An 11,682-nucleotide genomic window follows, 5' to 3' on the forward strand; every position below is an offset into this window, starting at 1 on the left:
AAAAACATCTACAATGAAAATTATAAAACACTAAAGAAAAAAAATGAAGAAAATATTAGAAGATGGAAAGATCTCTCATGCTCTTGGAGAAGAAAATTATTATCAAAATGGCCATTTTACCAAAAGTGATCTACTGGTTCAGTTAAATCTCTATCAAAAAACCAGTGGTATTCCTCAAAGAACTAAAAAGGTCAGTCCTAAATTTCATATGAAAAAACAAAAGACCCAGAATAACCAAAATAATTTTTAGCAATAAAATCCAAGAAAGAGGTATCACAATTCCTGACTTCAAATTATGCTACATACCTGTAGGAATAAAAACAGAATGTCATTGGCACAAAAACATATACACAGACCAATGGAACAAAACAGATGTCACAGTAACAAATACACACTTATAGCCAACTAAATTTTGACAAAGGTGCCAAACAAAATTAAATTCTTACCTCTCACCTTGTAAAAGAGTTAATCAAAATTGATTGATCAAAGATACAGAAATTACATGAGAGACTTTAAAGTTACTAGAGAAGGACACAGGTCCGATACTCTAACTAGAGGCACAGGTAGAAACTTCCTCAATAAGACACCCCTAAAGCTCAGTAGATTAAAATAAACACTAATAAATGAGATAGTATCAAATGAAAAAGTTTCTGTTTGTCAGTGGAAAACATCAAGACTCTAAAAAGAGAGTCTACATAATGAAAGAATAGCTTTGCCAGCTATATTCCTCTGACAGAGGATTAATATCTAGAATATAAAAAGTACTTAAGAGACTTAACACTAAATAAAAAATGACCCAATAAAGAAATGGGCAGTTGAAATAGATATTTCATAAAACAATGGCCACAAATACATAAAAATGTTCAAAATTAATATCATTCAGGGAGATGCAAATTAAAACTACAGTGAGATTCCATTTAACTCCAATTGAAATGACAATCACCAAGAAGTTAAACGATAAATTCTGGTTAGAATGTGAGGAAATAGTAACTCTTCCCCACTGTTGGTGAGTTGGCAAATTAGTGCAGCCACAATGGAGATCAGTTTTCTTCAGAAAACTGGGAATGGATGCACTATATGATCCAGCTGTATCACTCCTATATATCTTTCCATGTGGACTGAAATCAGAATATAGTAATACATGCATATCCATATTTATTGCTGTAAAATACATAATGGCCAAATTACAGAACCAATCTAGGTGTCCATCAACAGATTAATTGATTACAAAATTATGCAGTATGCACACAATGGAACTTTACTCAGCAATAAAGAACAAAATTATATCATTTGAAGGAAAATGGACGGACTTGAACATTATGATGTGAGCGTAGTCATTCCCAGAAAGTGAAGGATCATATATTTTCTGTCTTATGTGGAATCTCTCATAAATGGGCCATAAGAGAGAATTTAGATATGGAGGAGAAACCCAAGTGGAGTGAGGGAGGGAAGGAAAATCCGGAGGAAAAGGGGAGGGAGAATGAATGAAGTATCACTTTGACAGTATTTATATAGGTAGCAATACCAATGCCAATCTCAATATCCTGTATGGGAAAGGGAGGACTGGGGATGGAGCTGGGGTTAGAAAGCTCACCAAGTGCTGTGTGCATGTATGCCACTATCACTGTGAACTACTTTATGGTGTGAGACTGTAATGCACCAATAAAATATACAAAATATCCATATGTAACTGTCTTTATTATAACTCTTTTCTGTGGCCAAACACATTTCTCAAACTCAAATATACATCCACGTTCCACATAAAAACAAATATATACACAGCTTCCGGGAACCTAAAATACAACAACGGCATTGCACATCTCTTGGCCATACCTCCTAAAATTTATAAACATGCCTGTGACTTTTCACTTCCATTATTAGCTCTATACCCATGAGAAATGTGTACATGTGCTCAACAAACACTTATCAGTGTTTACAGTAGCTCCATTCTGAGTAGATTAAAATACCAATCAAATGGCTATCTATAGAATAGATAAAAATATTCAAACAACATTGAGAATGAACAAACCGTAGCAATACACAAAACCAGAAATGAATTTCAAAGAATTTGAAGCATAAGAATAACTCATATGAGAGTAAAAATTCTATCTTCCTTAAGAAAAGATCAGATCTAAGCTTCTGTTACATGGAGTTACAGAATGTAGACGTGATAGCTGGGGGCACTGGAATGCTGGCAAAGTTGCATTTGCTGATGCAAGTGCTTGTTACATCACCATATTCTATTTGAAAATTAACTCATTTGAATATGTATTATTTGTTTACTTATGAACATATATGTTAAAGGGCAAAAACATTTATTTAGTTTGTTACTTTTGTAAATTAATGTTACTTTTGGCTACATTTATAAAATTAGCATGATGAAAAAAATTAAAAGTTCACAAAATTGATAATAACTCATATCATCAGTTTCTATGAGTGAAAACTGGAAAAAAGTAAATACAACCCAACTCCCAATTATCCCCCAAATAAAGCAAGCATCCTTGGATATATGAATTTGGACTTAAATTCTTCAAAAATTCCCAAAGTTATTATCAGAAAGTCATTCAGTCTAATTAGCTCTGGGAATTTATATTTTAATGGTATCATAAAACCAAAATCAGGAACTAATAACTAATGACTAATAACTGAAGTCAGAATATGAAGTACACTTCACAAATAAATCCCCGTTTTTAGAAATTATTATAATGCTGAGTTTAACAGTATTCTCACTCACTGTTCCACACTAAATTATAATTGGCACTAAGTCTACAACTACACATTTTTGAAAAAAGTTCTTGGGATTTAACCTCTTTGGAGAAAGTTACTATGTCACCATAAAACTTACATCAACATTTAGTTTGCCTGTGGATAGCTGAAGATATAGCCAACTGACAAAATTTTACAATAAAATTAGGCTCCCTATGATAAATATATTTATTGAGATCCTTGGTTTCTATATTTACAAAATATTTCTCAGAAATTCTTCCACTCAGAAATTGTACAGAAAATAATCATTATCTTTAAAGTTCTTTAACATTTATCTTGGGTTTATTACAAAAAATTATCTTATGTTGATATTTCTGGTATGACTTAAAAACAGGATGAACAAAAAGTTTTCCCTAATACAAAATGCTATCAAGTTGGTTAATATGCTTAATATTCCAAAACTTGTTGAAATGTTCTCTCTTTAAAATGTAAATATTGTAGCCATTTTTCTACAGAGCTGAGAGTGGAGACATTACAAAAGAACATCTGATTGTCCTTTTAAAGAGGAGAGATTATGTAAATAAATTTTATTTATCATTAAGAAAGATTATTCTATTACCTAAAAGAATGATGTATAAGTATTAATCTTGATTAGAAAGATGCTCATTATACATTCCACATTAAGAAAATAATCAAGTAAAATAATATTATTTGGTCAAATCATTTTAAAATTAAAGAATGAGTATGAATATGTACTAATCTGTTTTCTATTGAAAATTGCACATTACCACAGAGTAATTAAATTATAAAGCAAAGAGGTTAGCTGGGGTCAGTGACCCAAGTCTGTAATCCTGATACTTAGGAGTCTGAGAAGGGAACATTGCAGGTTCAAGGTCAGCTGCAATAACTTATTGAGACTCAATAACTTAGTGAGACTCTGTTTCAACATAAAAAGGGTTGGGGGTGTAACTGAGAGGAGAATCCCTGGGTTCAATCCTTGATACAGAAAGAAAGGAAGGATGAAGAAAAAGCAGAAAGGAGAAAGGAAGGAAAGGAAGAAGAAAAGAAAAATGAGAGAAAAAGAAGAAGAAAATGAAAACAAGAGGTTTATTTGAACCCTGGTTCTGGAGTTGCAAGGTGGAGCCCCTGGATCTGGTGACTGTCTTCCTGTTGGTAGAGCCCTGAGACTTTGCAGGGCTTCATGAAGCTAGGAAGTGTGGGTACATATGTATGTTCTGGTCTCTCTCATTCTTCCTATGGAACCACAAATATTTAATCATAGGAGGACACTCTGGTGACCTTATCTGAATGCAATCATTTCCCAAGGGCCCCACCTCTAAACACCAGAGTCAAATTAAATTTCCACCATTTTAGTACTTCAAAACAAGAATTATAATTTCAAATATTTTGGAAGAGACAAATTATAATCAAATCAGGGAATTGCATTTGTGGTAATTTCAAGATGCAAACATGAGAATATTATCTAATATTTATACTAAAGAATTTTTTCATGTAATTGTAAAATTACTGCCTGTAACTGAAACAAACTGGTAAGTATGCTCATATGTAAGAGTTACTTTCTACAGATACGAATTAAAAAATAATATAAGTGATTAAAATTCATTTCCATTACAAAGTATTATTTTAATCTATATTTTTAAAATTATTCATGTGCTGTTTTTCAAAATAAACTTCCACCTGTGATAAAAGCTTTTCTTTTCAAAACACACACATACACAATGAACAAGCAATGACTATTTTGCAATATTTTTTTTGGAGGGGGGTGGTATCAGGGATGGAATCCAGAGGCATTCTATCCCAACCTTCATCCCCAGCCCTATTTTTTATTCTTTATTTTTGAAACAGGGTCTCACTTAGTTCCAAAGGGATTAAGTAGCTGAGCTTGTCCACAAACAAGGGTCCTCCTGCCTCAACCTCCCAAATGCTGAAATTATAAGCGTGCACCATCATGCCCAGCTTGCAATCTGTTTTAAATGTTTAAATGTTTTAAATAGTCATTATACTCATAAAAATTATATTTTATCCAAATATTTTGATATTTAATTTATACAAAATATCTTTGCAGGATATTTGCTAGATTGTCTTCAAATATGTAAAATACACTGAGAGAAAGCTGTTTTGGATAAACATTTGGATAGAGGTACAGCTATGAACATATATACCTCTCGAAATATAGACAACAGTGCTTCCTTTTGGGGGATATCTGCCACAGCCAGAGCAATCTTCATCTCTAAATGAGTCTTCATCATTTCCAAGGCAGTTTTGTATAAATATATCATTTTTACACTAGTTTCGCATTGTTTTCCAGTTCAATTTTAAAATACATTTTTACTCCTAGTTGGTGTATGTCGTCTAAAACATAAATTAGCATATTATCTCTCTGTCTGTATCTATATACATTTATTTATATCTTAAGCTATACATTCTTCTGCATAACATCTTTAATATTATGATTAATCAAGCAAGAACCATGCTCAGGCCTGGCTAATCAATGACAACCCAAGAAAATATGGTTTGATAAAGATTTAGAATGATTAAGAGCTAAAATATGGCCGGGTGTGGTGGTGCATGCTTGTAATTCCAGCATTCAGGAGGCTCAGAAAGGAGGATTGCAGTTCATGGACAGCCTCAGCTATTTAGTGAGGCCCTCCACAACTTAGTGACCCTGTTTCAAAATAAAGTATAAAAAATATGGCAAAGAGTGTAGGTCAGAGGTCAAATGTCCCTGGGTTTCATCCCGAGACCTGCAAAAAAAGCCACACACACACATACACACACACACACACACACACACACACACATATATATATATACACACACACACACACATATATATATATATACACACACAATATTATATATAGTATATATTATATATAGTATATATTGTATATTATATAGTAGATATTGTATAAATATGTAATATATATTATATATTATATAATAAAAACTTAAATAAAAGTGAAAATATGGAAATTAGAAAACACGCAAATTTAAATGCCAATAATAGGCCATTATCAGCTATCATACTGCTTGTGAATTTTGAATGACTCTAACTTGATAAAATGCCTAAAAATAATAGTACATAGTTGATAAATTTAACTATTGTTTTATTTGAGTGAAGTTTAAACTATTTAGTAACATAGAAAGCTATATGTATTTTGAGTATAGACTAGTATTTATTCATATTAAATTAAAAGCTAAACAAAGCTCAGTAGTACATGCCTATGATCACAATATTTGGGAGGCTGAGACATGAGATCACAGGTTGGATGCAAGAGTGTGATAACTTAGCCAGACCCTGTTTCAAAGTTAAACAATAATTTCTAAAGGGCTAGGGGTATAGTGCACTGGTGGAGCACATCTGAGCTCAATCTCAGGACTACACACACCAAACTAAGATAATACAGATTATCTGTATTTGATACACAATTTTCTGAGTATACATATAGTTTCTAAAATTAGAACTTTTATGGAACTGATGGCACAGTTATAGGACAACAAAACTGACATAAGGAGTATCTGCACCCAGAATCTATATTCAAAATGTTCTTCACAATCCACAAAACAGAAATTCAAGAAATATTTATAGATCTATAAATCATATGCTAAAGTATCCAGAATTTTAAAAATAATTATAATCTTAAGAAGTTTGTTTTAAGGCTATTTCTAATATAGATGTTGATACCATGTTAGTGATAAAATATGTTCACCTGAAGCTTTCTCCAGTGGATCAGGCACAAGTATCGAGTAGCTGTCAGATTCTACCCCTGGTGTTTTTTCCAGAGGCCAGTGGCCCACACATTTCATCCTGCTATCTTGTCTGTCTCTCTGAGCTCTCTGAGGCCTCCCTCATATTTTGTGTTGGTCCAACTTAGTAATTGATTTGGAACAGTAACACAGAATTGATCTCATCTTCCTAGAAAGACTCAGGGAGGCAAGTCAGACACTGCAGCCTGGCAGCAACTGACAAAGATTGTTTGTGCAATATCAGTGAATACAAGGGCAAACTGTTGTCAGAATTCTAGAATATGTAACATTAACCACCTGCAGCCATCCCTCACATCTTCTGTCCCATGAGCTTTTGATAGCCCCTTTTCTCTACTGCCCTTTCACCATATTAAAATGAATTGATAGAAAAGACTAGGATGAAAAGTCTGATTGGCCAATAAAAAAAAAATCCTAGCCATATCAGGACTTAGCATTTTCAGAAGATCTTACACCTTTAGACCAGTGTTGTTTATTAGAAAGAAAAACAAGTTATGTTAATTGATGCCAAAATCTGTTTCTATGTGGGATCCTGATTTAATAAATGTCATTCCAGTTGTTGGCTTGCCCTTGTAAATATCATTTTTCAATTGGAAAGATGAGTAGGACTCTGTCAAAGGTATGGAAATGAGCATCCTGGGAACCTTGCCACACACTATACATACTCATGGAGCCAGAATTGAGGGGAAAGTGAAGAGCTCCCCATTAAATATTGTTCTAGACAAAGCATGAACCACCTGATCTGAAACTCTACAAGACTTTAAAATGCTACTCTTTAAAATGATGTTGACTGTGGGCCCATTGTAGATTGATTTTATGATAGAGGTATGTTCTTTCTATTCAGATTCTCTGCAGTACTTTTAGCATAAATGGATGTTGGATTTTGTCAAATGCTTTTTCTGATTCTATTAAAATGATTACATGAATTTGTCTTTGTTTCTGTTCATGTGATGAATTACATGGATTGATTCTCGTTTGTTTAACCAGCCTTGCATCCTTGAGATGAACCATACTTGGTCATGAAATATGATTTTCTTGATGTGGTTTTGAATGCATGTTGTATTTTATTTAGCAGTTGTGCAGCCAAATTAATCAATGATATAGGTCTGTAGTTTTCCCTCATTGAGTTTTCTTTATTTGATTTTGTTATTAATGTCCATAGCTGCACAATTCACCATTACCAAACTATGGAACCAGTCATATGTCCATCAACAGATGAATGGATTACAAAACTATGGGATATGTACACAATGAAATTTTACTCAGCCATAAAAAACATGTCTTTTACAGGGAAATGGATGGAACTGGAGGACATTATGCTAAGTGAGATTAATCAGTCACAAAAATAAGAAATTGGATGATCTCCCTAATAGGCAAAAGGTAGGGAGAAAATGGGCCATAGGAAGAATTCTAGTAAAAAAAGGGGATGCTATAGATGAGCAAATAAGGAAAACAAACTAATTGAGGGTATGAGAGGAAAGAAGAGGTAAATTCTCTAATATTCATGATGTACATTAAAAAACATATCAAAGTCAATCACTAAGCCAAACATGAGAAGGAGGGCTGGGAAGGGAATGGGGCAGAAATTGGGTAAGGGCTAGTTGGGTGATGTGTGCATGTATGCCTCCACCATCTTGTACTCCATTAAGATGTATGACTACAATGCACAAATAAAAAATTTAAATAAAATGATACCATATCTAAATCACATTTTCCTTCAGGATTTCACTGATTTTCTCACTTTTAGGCAAGATCAAGAAATTTAAAATCCAGAACTCTTATATAGCAAATAATTTACATACAGTGAGAACTTTATCCAAGAACCACCAAAGTTTTTTTTTATTTTTTTTCTCTTGGTTCCCCTCCCCTTTCCAAAGGATCATAAATTGTAATCTTTTAAATCAAACTATTTTAATATGTATTTCTACTGTTAGTCAAAGTAATCTGTATACACTATGTTTTTCCTCCTTGGAGGATGAAATGACAACAACATTGATTACTTGTTTTAATGGTTCTAAAAAGACAAAGTCTAAAAATGAGAAGGAGAGGATAGCAGCTTAATACTCTAAATCTGTTGGGTTATCAATGGGTCTATAGAAGAAGAAGAAGAAGAAGAAGAAGAAGAAGAAGAAGAAGAAGAAGAAGAAGAAGAAGAAGAAGGAGGAGGAGGAGGAGGAGGAGGAGGAGGAGGAGGAGGAGGAGGAGGAGGAGGAGGAGGAGGAGGAGGAGGAGGAGGAGGAGAGGAGGAGGAGGAGGAGGAGGAGGAGGAGGAGGAGGAGGAGGAGGAAGAACATTTAAGGTATTGAAATGGAAGAAAGGATTTGGAACTGGAGAATGAGATGAGCATGCACATAGAATTTTGCATAAAAATTGAGCATAAGTACATTTCAGCTGGGGGGAAGTCTCATGATATTCCCATCACCGTGCATCTTAACATCTTATTGCAGAGTGTGGCAAAACTCTCTGTGACGTGGTTGTGAAATCTATTTGTGTCACATAAAAGTTACTTATATTGATGACTTCAACTGAATTTTTATAGCTATACTGACAATAGTGGCATTTTTTAGTTTTGTTTGTTTGTTTGTTTGTTTGGTGGTACTGGGGTTCCTGGAAGCCCTTCTACCTCCAGGCTACACTCCCAGCCCTATTTTTACATTTTTTATTTGGAAACAGGGTCTCCTAAGCCAGCGCGCAGCTGGCTTTGAACCTGTGCGATCCTCCTGTCTCTGCCTCCCAAGCGCAGGGATTACAAGCATGCACCACCACGCCCAGCAGTGACATTTTTTAATAAGCCAATATTTTCTAACAAGTAAGATGGAAGCCTAAGTTTGGGGGAAATATAAAATTTCTCTTTCAATTGTTCATCATTTAAAAGTTTAACACATAATTTTATCAGAAAACTTTTCTTCTATGTTCAAAGATAAAACTGAAAATAATTTTCAATGTGTTAATTTTACTTGGACATTGACTGATGCCGAGTTGAAAGTTGATTTTCATACTTTTTGTCTTTCTTTTCTTCATTCTAAAAATAAAAACATCTGAACTGTCATCCTTCACTTTTATTCAAAGTGCAGAAGCCGAGACCTATCCCCCACTTTAAGAGCTTTTGCTTAGTGACCTGACCAGTGGTCCAACTGAAGACAATGACAGTTCAGGTACACTCTCACACTGGATGATAAATGCTCTGAACCAATAATTTTAAAGATAACAAAATCTGTTTCAGCACCCCACAAACTCATTGTGACATTTCTTTTCTTAGACTAAAGATAAAATTGTTTTGCCTACTTTGTTGGCAACTACTTAAAATTAAAAGGGTATGGACATGACAGCATTTTCTACTAAAAAATAATTATTTTATATGCTTTCTGTCTTGACCTATCCAAAGTAATCGCCCTTCTGAAGTTAAGTTTCACCTGGCTATCAGGCAAGATGTATTTTCTCCAAAACTCTGGCTAGTGAGATATTTATGGCACTTATTTATCTGTATGTGTCTTGCTGCTTTATTATAACACACCTCCATTAACCAAGGTAAAGTACACTTGCCTCTTTCTGAAGCCTTGTACCTTCAGTAATTTATCAAGATGGACAGTCATACAAATCCAAAAGAATCATGAGAAATAAGTATGAGAAGTAACAAAGCGAGCAGCCATTTAAAAATGTCAGTGATTTTTTAGACAGTAGTTTATCAGACTAATACAGTTAATTTCGCAGGCCATGAGGCAACAGGCATTCATATTCATTAGGCTAATTAATTACTAAGAAAACTATGTATACACTAATTATTTTAAAAAGAAATCCTAACTGGTGGTTTATTTTCACATATGTAGATAAGGAATGCACAATTACACTCATTGTGATATTCATAATTGTAAATTCCATAAGAGACTGATGATAATAGACAATGATATACCCATTGATTGGATTATTATACAACCACAGAAAATAAGAAAAATTATGTACAGACATCAGATAAATTCTTGAATTATTAAACATATAAGCAAGGCACCAAAGAGTATATGTTTGTTAAGCAAACAAATAAGCAAGGCACCAAAGAGTATATGTTTGTTAAGCAAACAAACAAAAAAAAAAAAAACAGTAACCAGCATGGTGTCATATACCTCTAAAACCAGAACTTGTGAGGCTGGGACCGGATGATTTCAGGTTTGAGGATATCCAAACCTTAGCAACTTAGAGAAACCCTCAGGATGCTGGTAAGACCCTATTTTAAAATTAAAAGTAAAAAGGGGCTGGGGGGTGTATGCCAATGGTAGAATATCCTTGGGTTTAATGCCTAGTGAAGAAGATGGAGGAGGAGGAGCAGGAGGAGGAGAAGGGAGAGGAAGGAGGAAGAGGAGGAGATGAGTTACTGTAAATGTAGATATGAGATTAAGACTTTTTATTAATTTGAACTTGATATATATGTTTTGTGTGTGTGTGTGTGTGTGTGTGTGTGTGTGTGTGTGTGTGTTTAAAACCATCCTCCAGATAAGGGTAAATGCTGAGTGCTGACAAAAATCAAACATAATTTAATATAAACAAAAACAAATGAACTGATCTCTGTAACAAATTGTTAAGCCATACCAAAAAATAATTTATTTAGGTGACCTTTAAGTTTGACTTTGAATTTTTGATAGGATATAATTAAGCACAAAACAACTTTAAAGAAATCCTGCTTAACCTGGTAAGGCAGCCTTTGGCTGACTTGTTAACATAACTCATTTTGAAATATGTAATCATACCTTGTAGGTTAGAGTAAAAGAATAGATATATTGCTTTTGATAAGACTCAGCTTTCTCGATGCAGGAGAGAGACATAAATAAATGAGCACAGGTGATGAAGTCCGGTGAATACATACGTGAATTGGAGGTAGAGTATGAACATTTGCACACAATATTTTAGATTTCTTAATTTTATTCACTGAAAAGACCCAGCAGCAAATACAAGCCTAAAGCAAAGAGCACATACAACATGTCCAGGTCTTACATTCTAAATTCTTCCCTTCACTTAAAAAAATTTCTCCTTGAAAAATTGACTTTTATACCAAAGCTAAAGAAGAGAAATGGTAAGATCACCCTGGCACAGCTTATTGTGACAATAAATAAGCTAAAAACTAATGGACTATGACCAAAGTAATCGGTGATTTGAAGGACTTTTCATGGAATATATTTTCTCCTCAAAAAGAATTAT

This window comes from Muscardinus avellanarius (assembly GCF_963383645.1).
Source record: "Muscardinus avellanarius genome assembly, chromosome: 15".
Taxonomy (NCBI): domain Eukaryota; kingdom Metazoa; phylum Chordata; class Mammalia; order Rodentia; family Gliridae; genus Muscardinus; species Muscardinus avellanarius.